General features: G+C 44.0%; 1 long non-coding RNA gene across 1 annotated transcript; it reads right to left on the bottom strand.

Moving 5' to 3' along the window:
- Positions 1 to 1,974: 1,974 nt before the first annotated feature.
- On the bottom strand, positions 1,975 to 8,204 carry LOC141250734 (uncharacterized). The gene is made up of 4 exons (XR_012312850.1): positions 7,945 to 8,204; positions 4,259 to 4,434; positions 2,727 to 2,968; positions 1,975 to 2,539 (listed from the first exon to the last, which is right to left on the bottom strand). It is a non-coding gene; the product is annotated as an uncharacterized lncRNA (long non-coding RNA).
- Positions 8,205 to 10,385: the final 2,181 nt, after the last annotated feature.

Below are 10,385 nucleotides of genomic sequence, written 5' to 3'. Positions count from 1 at the left end.
TACACTCCCGGCAGGCTCGCCAATGTAAGAGGAGACTAAAGCACTCCTGGCTCCCTCACCATTGTCAGAGATAAATATTAGCAATAAATAAAGACGTATCTCACCCTTTGCAAATGTTGGGGCTTATTTGATTATTATGTTTTACTAATAACCTCTCACTTTATTAGTTTCAGAGTGGATTACCTGGTTTCCCTCCTTTTTCCTTGTGTTAAAATATTTCTATTTCCTAGCATTTTGTTATATGTGAATGCACTTGTTCCCAACACTTTATGTTATATAACAGGTTTATTGGCTGACCTCACACAGTTTCATCACAACATATAAAACAGTCCAATATTAGCACATGCTAATCAATATGATATCTGTATAATAATTTATACATATTTACAATATATGAAAACACCAGTAAAAGTACCTTCACCCACCCACTTATAAAGACATGCATACTGTATGCATACACAAGCGTACTCCCCTCCACTTGACAGTATTGACTATGCCTGTCTCTAAGGGGACTCAGGCGTGCAACACAAACCCAGTTAGGGTTATTAGAGTAGCACATAAATGGTTAGGGTATATGCAAACACAATGGGTTAGGAGATGTATGGTGATATATGAAGTATGATAGTTTTTATAAAGGAAACATGCATGATACTTATTAGCATATTGGATAAAGATCTGGGTCTACTTATGATCCAGGAGCTGAATCTGGTGGGTTGTTTTTTTTCTGTTTTTGCTCTTCTGCCTTAGTCTTGAGCTTCTGCCTGTGTCTTGAGCTTCTGCCTGTATCTTGAGCTTCTGCCTGAGTCTGGAGCTTCTGCCTGAGTCTGGAGCTTCTGCCTGAGTCTTGAGCTTCTGCCTGAGTCTTGAGCTTCTGCCTGAGTCTTGAGTTTCTGCCTGAGTCTCGAGCTTCTGCCTGAGTCTCGAGCTTCTGCCTGAGTCTCGAGCTTCTGCCTGAGTCTCGAGCTTCTGCCTGAGTCTCGAGCTTCTGCCTGAGTCTCGAGCTTCTGCCTGTGTCTCGAGCTTCTGCCTGTGTCTCGAGCTTCTGCCTGTGTCTTGAGCTTCTGCCTGAGTCTTGAGCTCCTGACTGTTCCTATAACTTCTGCCAGTTTCTAGAGCTTTCTTTTTATCCGCATAGTTATCCACATAGTCGGTGACTAAAATGTGGTCTGTCATGATGGGTCACGTCATCTCGTTCTGATAGACTGAAGGAAAGTTGGAATATGCCATCATTCTATTCTGACATTTATGACTGTCCCCAAGCTACCACCACCCGGTGTGATATGGGTACTCCTGATATGCAGAAAATAATTGATTTTGTGCCTAATATTAAAAATTGGTAGTACTCCAAGAAATAAAATAAGGTGATTTATTATGCAACCTTTTTCAAGCAGTGTTCTGGTGTACAAAGTAACTTAAATAGTGCAACAATTACAGCGTTCCACAATTGACAATAATTAAATATAGTTAAATACATAAAGTGCTTTAGTGACAAGAATATAATTTATATAGCAAAAATATGCTCCAGATATTGTATACACCAGTGATAAAGTCATATAATAATGTATTTTATTTTATATATTAAGCTACATATTGTAATTAATTGTGTATAGGTGTATCACATGAAATACCGTATTTTGCGGATTATAAGACGCATCGGTTTATAAGAAACACCCCAAATTTTGGGTTGGAAAATAGGAAAAAAGATTTTTTTAAATAAAATAGTGCACCTTATAATCCTTTTTATCGGTAGCTTACCTGAGGGGCGATGGAGCAGGGTCACAGGAGTCAAGGTTACTGCAACAGGAGGTTGGCGGTGGCGGCAGGAGTTGGGCAATGCTGCGTGCCCCATCCTTTCAGAAGATGTTAGCGGAGGTCTCCTTTCCTGTACATATTCCTGCTGTGGGCTTTTTGAAAATGGCCACTGGAGGCAGCACATGCGCAGATTGAGATCTCGAGAGATGAGAACTCGTCTCCTGAGATCTCTCCTCCCGAGATCTCGATCTGCTCAAGCCATTTTTCCAAAGCCCACCACAGGGATATGTACAGGAGAGAAGACCTCCGCCAACATCTTCTGAGAGGACGGGGCCCGCAGCATCGTCCTGCCGCCGACTTCCTGAAGCTGTGACCCCGCTCCACCGCTGCTGCCACCAGCCAGGTGAAAATACTGTACCTTCAGATTATAAGACGCAACCCCCTTCTCCTCCTAAATTTGGGAACCAAGATTTCTTATTTTCCGCCAGATTTTTACGTTTTGTTTTACAAAAAGAAAGAAGTATCAGTCGTTCCTTTATTTCTTCCCGCTTTATGGATTTACTCCTGGATTTGGCTCAGAAAAGTTCATCAAGAAGTATCAGAAGAAGCTGCATTTGTGCTTGGAGCCCTGTGGGCAGCTACTTCTCTATAAATAGCCATGCGCACCTTCCGACTGCCAGGGTAGAAAGGCTGCACAATCTTCCATTCGTGACACTTTGCATTGGCATAAGCAGCTATTTAAAGAACCAAACTCGGAGGTGCTCGGTATTTTGCTAACCTCTTTGTCCTGGAAATAGAAAAGAAATACAACTCTCAGCTAGTGTATTGCTTACAATCTACCGTACCTCAACACTACATGGAGATGAGACCGTATTTATAGACGTCAGCGTGACTTGGTCCCACATTACCAGTTCATTAATAATTAATTCCGTTACACATAATCATTAACAGATGTATAAAGGAGCCAGCCTCACCTGATCAATGTACGGTCCTGTAGCACATCGCTGCGGGTGTTGCTGGCTTGCCTCCTTGACAGAGGTGTTCTTTCTCTGAATTGAAAAATTGTCAGTTCCTTTGTAGCCTTCATTAAAATTACAGTTTATATCTCACAGGAGACTTGTCTGCAGCTTTTTCTGTTTCTCAAGCACAGTCTTGTCAGGATCTCATTTTTTAGGTCGTTGAGACGGATGGCAAAAGAGAACAGTTCACAGGGGATCTAAAAGCAGGACAAATGGTAATATGAAGTCCTTTATAGGACCTCAACAAGACGTTCCTTTTTTCTTTGGTCAATGAGTTTTTCTACAGTAGTTCAAGAAACTGCCAGCCTGGGGGAAGTTTCCATATTAGAAAAATCCACCGGGTGAAGAGCGCAGAGACACCTTAAGAGTTCATTTATACAAATTGACCGAAACTCCCCAGAGAATCCGACTCCTGACTCATATGCAGAACCTCCAATTATTTCCTTGAGAAATATGTTCTGCTTCCCCTATTTCACTACCTGAAGCATCAAAGTTATATTGGGAGTCACAAAAATGCTACTGGTTTATTGTCATCTGGTTGTATTAAAACCAAAATCTAACCTTAGAGGAGGAAATCTTTAAAGGGAATCTGTCAGCAGGTTTTTGCTACGTAATCTGAGAGCAGCATGATGTAGAGTCAGAGAGCCTGATTCCAGATATGTGTCACTAAGGGAAAAGTCAGATGGCAGTATAACTCGGATGGGGATCGCAACGCAATGCTCGGACTGGCCAGCGGCTCTACAAACCCGAGATTGACAGCTGCATAGAAATATATAATGGGATTGGGACAGCCAACAGCCAGTCCAAGCATCGCGTTGCAATCCTCATGAGAGTTATACGGCTGTGTGACTCTTCCCTTACTGGACTGCTTGGTGCAGTTTTGATAGAATCCCTGTTTTCTCTGCTGTAGATGTAGAATGCTGAGCTGTGTATAGCGCCACTCATTGGCAGCTTCCTGTGTACACTGTGCACTTTCAGCAAGCTGCCAATCAGTGGTGGGGGCGGGGTTACAAACACTAACTGGACTGGCTGGCATGTGAGACCTAGTCAGGCAATGATAATCTCCTGATGATAAAACACTGATTGTATTGAAACTACGGGAAGATGCTGAGCAAGTATCACATCTCCGGGAACAGGCTCTATGCCCCTGTATCATGCTGCTCTCAAAATAAATGACAAAAACTTGCTGACAGATTCCTTTTAATTTGATTGAGCAGTTCTGTACATCTCTTAACTTTTACTATGCAGTCAAGTGCACAGATTTCTGTATTAGTTCTAAGATGGAGGTTGATATAAACATGTTGCTATAAATGTTAAAATATCATATGAAAGTCAATTATGTTTTATGGATATGCCTAGGGCTATACAGTAGTATCTCACACTAGTGTACCAGATCATCATGCGGGTCAAAGTTTGTATTCTTTTCAAGGTTTTGCAAACAGAACCTTGGGGTACATATACACGGTGTCTTATAGATGCCGGCATACCTTCATCATTTTTTAAGCTGTTAGGAAAACGCTGGCGGTGTTTTTGTAGAAGTGTCTTCTTTGATGCCTTTTATCAAGCTTTTTTTATTGTATTTCCATATATAACATAGTGGTAGTTTCCAGGTGGAAGTCCTCAGAAGAATGGACTGCTCATTACTTTTGACCATTTTCATAGCCTGAAGTTTTTAAAGGACGTTACAAAAGACAGATCATACGCAGAACAAGTTATTGGACATTACTGAGCATATGTTCATTCTTTATAACGCTTACCGTAATCCGCCTGAAAACGCCACCGTGTGCACACACCCTACTTTACAGCACATTGCTAGTCTACGTCTTATCTCGCGTTGATTGACAAATGACCTATTAACCATTGGAAAGTAGACATATGCTATAAGTGTTGTTTGTAGGTGGGCCCTGTGAAGATTTTTCATGTATCTCGAATGAGGGAATATGGTTGGCACTTCTTAAGGAGGTCTGATTTTTATGGAGTCCTTATTGGCAATGCTTTTTTGGGAAAAAAGTATGCAAACTCAATTTCTCCCATAAAGAATAAAAAAAAAGCTATCTTGTTAATGGCAGCGTCCTCCTTCTCTGCTTTGTGTGGATGACGCGTCCTACGTCATCCACACAGTGTTCCCTTTCTCGCTTTTACATGGGTGCATTTCTCTCCACCCTGACGAGTGCAGAGCAAAGTACTGTTCTGCGCATGCGCGGGGAAAGGCTAAAGAGTACCTGCGCATGCGCATCACAGTACTTTGATCTATTCTCGACAGGGCAGCGAGAAGTGCGCAGGCATAGGAGTGTGAAGGGGAACCCTGTGTGGATGACTTAGGATGTAAGAAGGACGATATCACAAGAAGAGAAGAGGCGCTGGATCAAGACCAGACACTTCCATCAGACACGACCGCTCCTTAGGGGAGTATAATAGAAGGTGCTTTTTTTTGCCTTACAGGATGACCTGGTGACAGGTTGCCTTTAATTGAGCCAACTGTAGATCTACAGAATGTGGAACACAATGTGGCTTCCGTACCAGATTTATATTTTTCCACCAAGCAGCATAAGGTAACTAGCATTCTATTTAAAAAAAATCCTGTGGAAGTTGGAAGTGAAGTTAAATAATGACACCAAGAGGGAAAAATTTACCAGCTTTTCCTCTTACTAGGATTTCAATAGAAATCAATATAGCTGGCAGCCGGAGGCATAACTGCATGAAAAGAAAGCAGAGACATGGGATTTTAAACAAGCAATTTTGTTGTTCATCCTGATTAGTACTTTAATTATTTTGAAATGTGCTTTAAATTTAGTGCAAATATCCAGATTCATAGGCAGAGGTGCAAAACGTGAAAAGATGAGCCTTGTATTATGTGAACGGATAAATATAAAGTCAAACAAGAATTATGTGCCTGTGTGCAAATCACACCTATTAATGTGGATGGGATGTTTAAGCTCATAAATCTGCACTTGTTCAGGCCCAAGGGAAACTTCTGTACATAGTGTAAGGTGGCAGCTGGACAGGTTGTGGATGGGAGGTATGTATCCCCGAGGTGCCAAGCCTCAGTGATGTAGGACCTGGAGAAGCAGGCTCCAGCACACATAGTGCTGAGAGGGAGTTAATGGGCCCGGATTATGGGTCCAGGTTTTAAGAGCAGCTGAAAGAACTGGGGGGGGGGGACTGCTGCTCACTTACCCCCAGTCCAGGTCTTGGAAGGGCTGATTTAAGGCAGCTGCGCCTGTCTCACTTTGTCTGTGTGTTTTGCAAGGTGAAGAGGCCTTGCATGTGCTGCTCAGTCCCGTCTCACATAGCGAGATCGCTGCTGTGTCACGGTTTTGGTGACGCAACAGCGACCTCACCAGTGATGTCGCTATGTGTGACACTTTGCAACGATCAGGCCCCTGCTGTGAGGTCGCTGATCGCTGCAAAGTGTCCTGGACCATTTTTTGGTCGTTGCTCTCCCGCAGGTCAGCACACATCGCTGTGTGTGACCAGCGGGAGCAGCGATCAGGCTGGTAACTATGGTAAACATCGGGTTACTAGGGGCACACGCGCACCTAGTAACCCGTTGTTTATCATGGTTACGAGCCTGCTAAAGTGAGCGGTAACCTCCCGCTCACTGTAGCAGAGTGGTAACCATGATAAACAATGGGTTACTAGGAGCGCGTGTGCCCCTAGTAACCCGATGTTTACCATAGTTACCAGCCTGCTCCTGCTTCAGCAGGCTCGTAACCAGGAACAGGACATCGTGGAAAGATTCTTTCCACGATGTCACTGCTCCCCTGATCGTTGGTGAGCCTGCCTGTTTGACAGCTCACCAGCGACCACATAGCGACGCAGCAACGATCCCTGACAGGTCGTATCGTTGTCGGGATCGTTGCAGCGTCGCTAAGTGTGACGGGGCCTTAACAATGTTAGCCCTGCCCTTGAAGGCAAAGCTAATGTTGGGGCTCTATAGAAGGTTGCAGAGGGTGGGGCTGCAAAGTGTTGATGCAGTACTGGTGATGGATTGTGGCCAGTTACTCTAAGTATGGTAAGTTATAGACCATGTGTTAAGCTCTATGTGTTGTGGCCTCTTGTCCTGGGGTGAGGGAATAGTTGTAAGACATTGGGACTGAGTGAGTTGTATGATTCTGCAATATGCTACTTCAATAAATTTAGATAGCTTTTTTTGCTTAATGCAAGTCTTGAGAATCTTCACCTGTTTGTAAAACATAAAATTATTGTTGCAGTTCTTTCTTATCTGCTGGTTATGACCAAAAAGGACTTCTTATAGCCAGAGTGGGTGGAGAGAACTATTATAACCCAAATAACTCTTTACATCGACAGAATGCGCTGGTTTTAATCTGCTTGTTGCTATTGATGGAGATTGTCATATCCAAGAAATCAATGGTGGAAGTAGAGAAAAATGATACAAGAATGAAATAGCAAATATATTATGATTAATTGATAAATAGTTTTGCTTCATTATCATTACCTTGCCATAAGAAAAATAGGTCATCAATGTAATGACGGAAGAGTATGATGTTTTGGCTGAGAGGATAGTGTAACGAGGTGGCATGGGTTGGTAGTCGTGGGCGAGTCTACTGAGCAACCTTCAGCGAGCACCCCGGCACCTCGCACATGAATACACGGATAGAGTCAGTGCTTTTAAATAAAACCAACTTTACTGACAGATTGCAGTGTACAGGCTGATGCAGCAGATATTCTCAGGCCCAGGTCTTATGCAGGGACAGTAAGCCGTTTCTGTACCTTCCGACTCAGTTTATCACAGCAGGCAGACTTTCACCTTCAGTACACCCTCTGTCCTGGTTGCCGCTTGTCCTAGGGAAGCTGTGCTACTCGGATAAGGCTGCTATCCCTTTTTCCACAGTCCCTGTTCTCTCTCGCTGTGCTGCTCGGATATAGATATATATGTACATCTCTTTTCCACAGCCTCTGTTCGGTCCTCAGCTCCTGCTGAGGGCTGTCGGCACTCCCTCTCTCTCCCGCGCACCTTCTAACCCTGGCCTGGGTATATGGCTGCTGGACTCTGCTTAGTGCCTAGTCTTTGTCCTCAGATCCGCACCTTCTAACCCTGGCCTGGGTCTATGGCTGCCGCACTCTGCTTAGTGCCTAGTCTCTGTCCTCGGATCCGCGCACCTTCTAACCCTGGCTCAGGTCTCTGGCTGCCGGACTCTCTGGTACTCACCTGGACCCTTGATGTCTCATGTACTGGCCTCTTCTCTGAGTGCATTTACACTATCACTGGTCCTTACTCATGGGCTTACGGCCCCACTGCTTCGACCTGTCCTCGGTCCCGACCTGTCACGAGCAGGTCCTCTCTCGTGGGCTTACGGCCCCCACTGCCTCGACTCCTTCTTTGCGGGGACACCCCCGTCTTCACACAAGCTCCCTTTCTCTGGAGCTCTTCTCTAACACCTTGTCCTGGGCATGGCCGCCCGGACACTGCTCCTTGACTTCCTGTCTCTAAGCTCACTGCCTCTGCTCCTCCCTGCTATGCTGCTCTCCCCGGCCAGTTCTGCCATGCTGCTGTCACTAGGCAACTACTGCACTGTACAATACAGGGAGAACACATAAAAGCATCAACATTACATTAGACATTACACTCACACAGGGACAACTACTGCTGCACGTGGGAATAATAACAGAGAAAAGTCCTTCTTAAAGGGGTGGTGGCGTCCATCCCCCTTACAATTATTTGATTAGATATAGTGCTGTTCAAAATTGTCCATGTAGAGGTTGGCAAATGATGGTACAAAACGATTGCCCACTGAACTGCCACAGGTTTGCTTGTATAGTTGTGAATTTAATTTAAGTATTTTATTGTAGAGGTTGAATTCAATGGCTTGAAGGAAAAAAAATCACATTATGCAACGAGCATTTCCGTCTTGAGAGATAGAAAATGGTTAACAGCTTGTAAACCTTGCTGGTGGGTTAAAGTATAAAGCATTTACATACAGTATGCTGTGAGAAAAGTAGCATTTGCCAGAATGTCCAAGCCAAGTAGAAGTAAAGTATTGAAAAGTTATGTGGGGTCTATTAGATAAGGTGGAAGGGATAGCACCCATCTCTGTAGATCAAATCCATGTTGTGTGACAAATTACTTGTTAAAGAGCCAGTGCCAGAAATAACTGGACTGGTTCGGCAGATTGGAAAATCACTTACAGTATGTATCTTAGGGAAGATGATAAAAGAACTTTCAACTTATTAAGGAGGAAAGAGCCTTCTTTTTTGTATTCTTGAAAGGAGGCTCTATTCATCGGGTAGGTGTTTTATAATATTTGGTATATTCCTTGAGTGGGTAATAGTCAAGTTGATCATAGACTTCTTGGTCTGAAAGAATACAGTTATCATCAGCCAGATTGTCATTTTTTTTATCCTGGAGGATAATGCCGCCACCTTGTCTGTTGCCCATATAACTAGATTGGTGTTATTAGAGAGGGACTAAATGGCATGTTGCTTAGTGAGTGTGAAATGTATTGTGTTTGATGGATTTTTCCAACTTATGTTTGTCATTTATGACCAGGCTGGAGAAGGTTTCATCTGCTGGACCATTGTGATGTAAGGGATAGAAACTGGATTTGGGTCTGACTTCTGAGATAGTGTCATGCAAGGTGTGGGAAAGACTTAGTGCAACACAGAGGGAAAAGGGAAAGGGAGCCCAGACACTAGGGAAAAGGGGGCATGGAGACCTCCTACTCTGGTCTAGTGTCACCCTGTCTCAACTACTGTCCCTATATAGGCTCTTCACCAATCGCCGCACGCGTGCCTCGCCCTGACTTTCCCTGGCGCATGGCTAAGGCTAGGGAAGGGAGGCGATGAGCACTTGTTGATCTTCACTAAACTCTATAGACAACAAGGGTAGACAAGCAGAGGAGAATTGCTTAGCTTTAGACGACTCCAAACAAATGTGCACACGTCCTCAAGCACCAGAAAGGACGTAGCTCTTGCTAAAGCCTCACAAGTAGTAATGAATATCGCCGGCACCTCCCTCTCAGACACACCAGGTATTTATACACCCAGGCCAGGGAGCTTATTAGCCAGAGGGAGGTAGTTGCTGGGTCCTAGAGACAGCCAGCCTCTAAGAAGATGTCTGTAATGCCAAACGTAGAGATCTCCTGCAACCAATTGCAAGACGACTGTCTGTCACCTCTGACACACCCGTGACAGATAGGTCTCTAGGTCTGGGGTCGATAAAGACTGAATGATGAGTAGATGACAACGAGGCTCGTCTGAACACAAATGGATTTTGGGGTTGCCTGTCCTACGCTTAAATTTGTTTTATAATATCTAAACCCTGTTTTCATCCTGTATGCTCAGCTCACTTGCATTGCCCATGTGCAATCTACAATTGGTGCAAATTCAGTTTTTCTGACATCTTTATGGTTACCGGTCCAAAACCACAATGTTACTGTCTGTCTCCAGCCCCATACACACACCCACTCTCTCCTTTGTTGTTGTTTTTTAGCTTTGTAAAGCAATATATTACTAACATCTTATGGATTATTATCATGTAGTCGACATTGCTTTAATTTAAGTCCCAGTCCACCAATGTTGTGCTGTGTACAATGCAGCGTACTCACTTTCAGGTTGGAGGCCTCGATGCATCCACGTCCTTTGGTCCAGGAA

The sequence above is a fragment of the Phyllobates terribilis genome, unplaced genomic scaffold (genome assembly GCF_046119375.1).
Source record: "Phyllobates terribilis strain yellow unplaced genomic scaffold, ASM4611937v1 Scaffold_6065__1_contigs__length_47043, whole genome shotgun sequence".
Classification (NCBI taxonomy): Eukaryota; Metazoa; Chordata; class Amphibia; order Anura; family Dendrobatidae; genus Phyllobates; species Phyllobates terribilis.
This window is presented reverse-complemented; position numbering and strand designations above follow the sequence as displayed.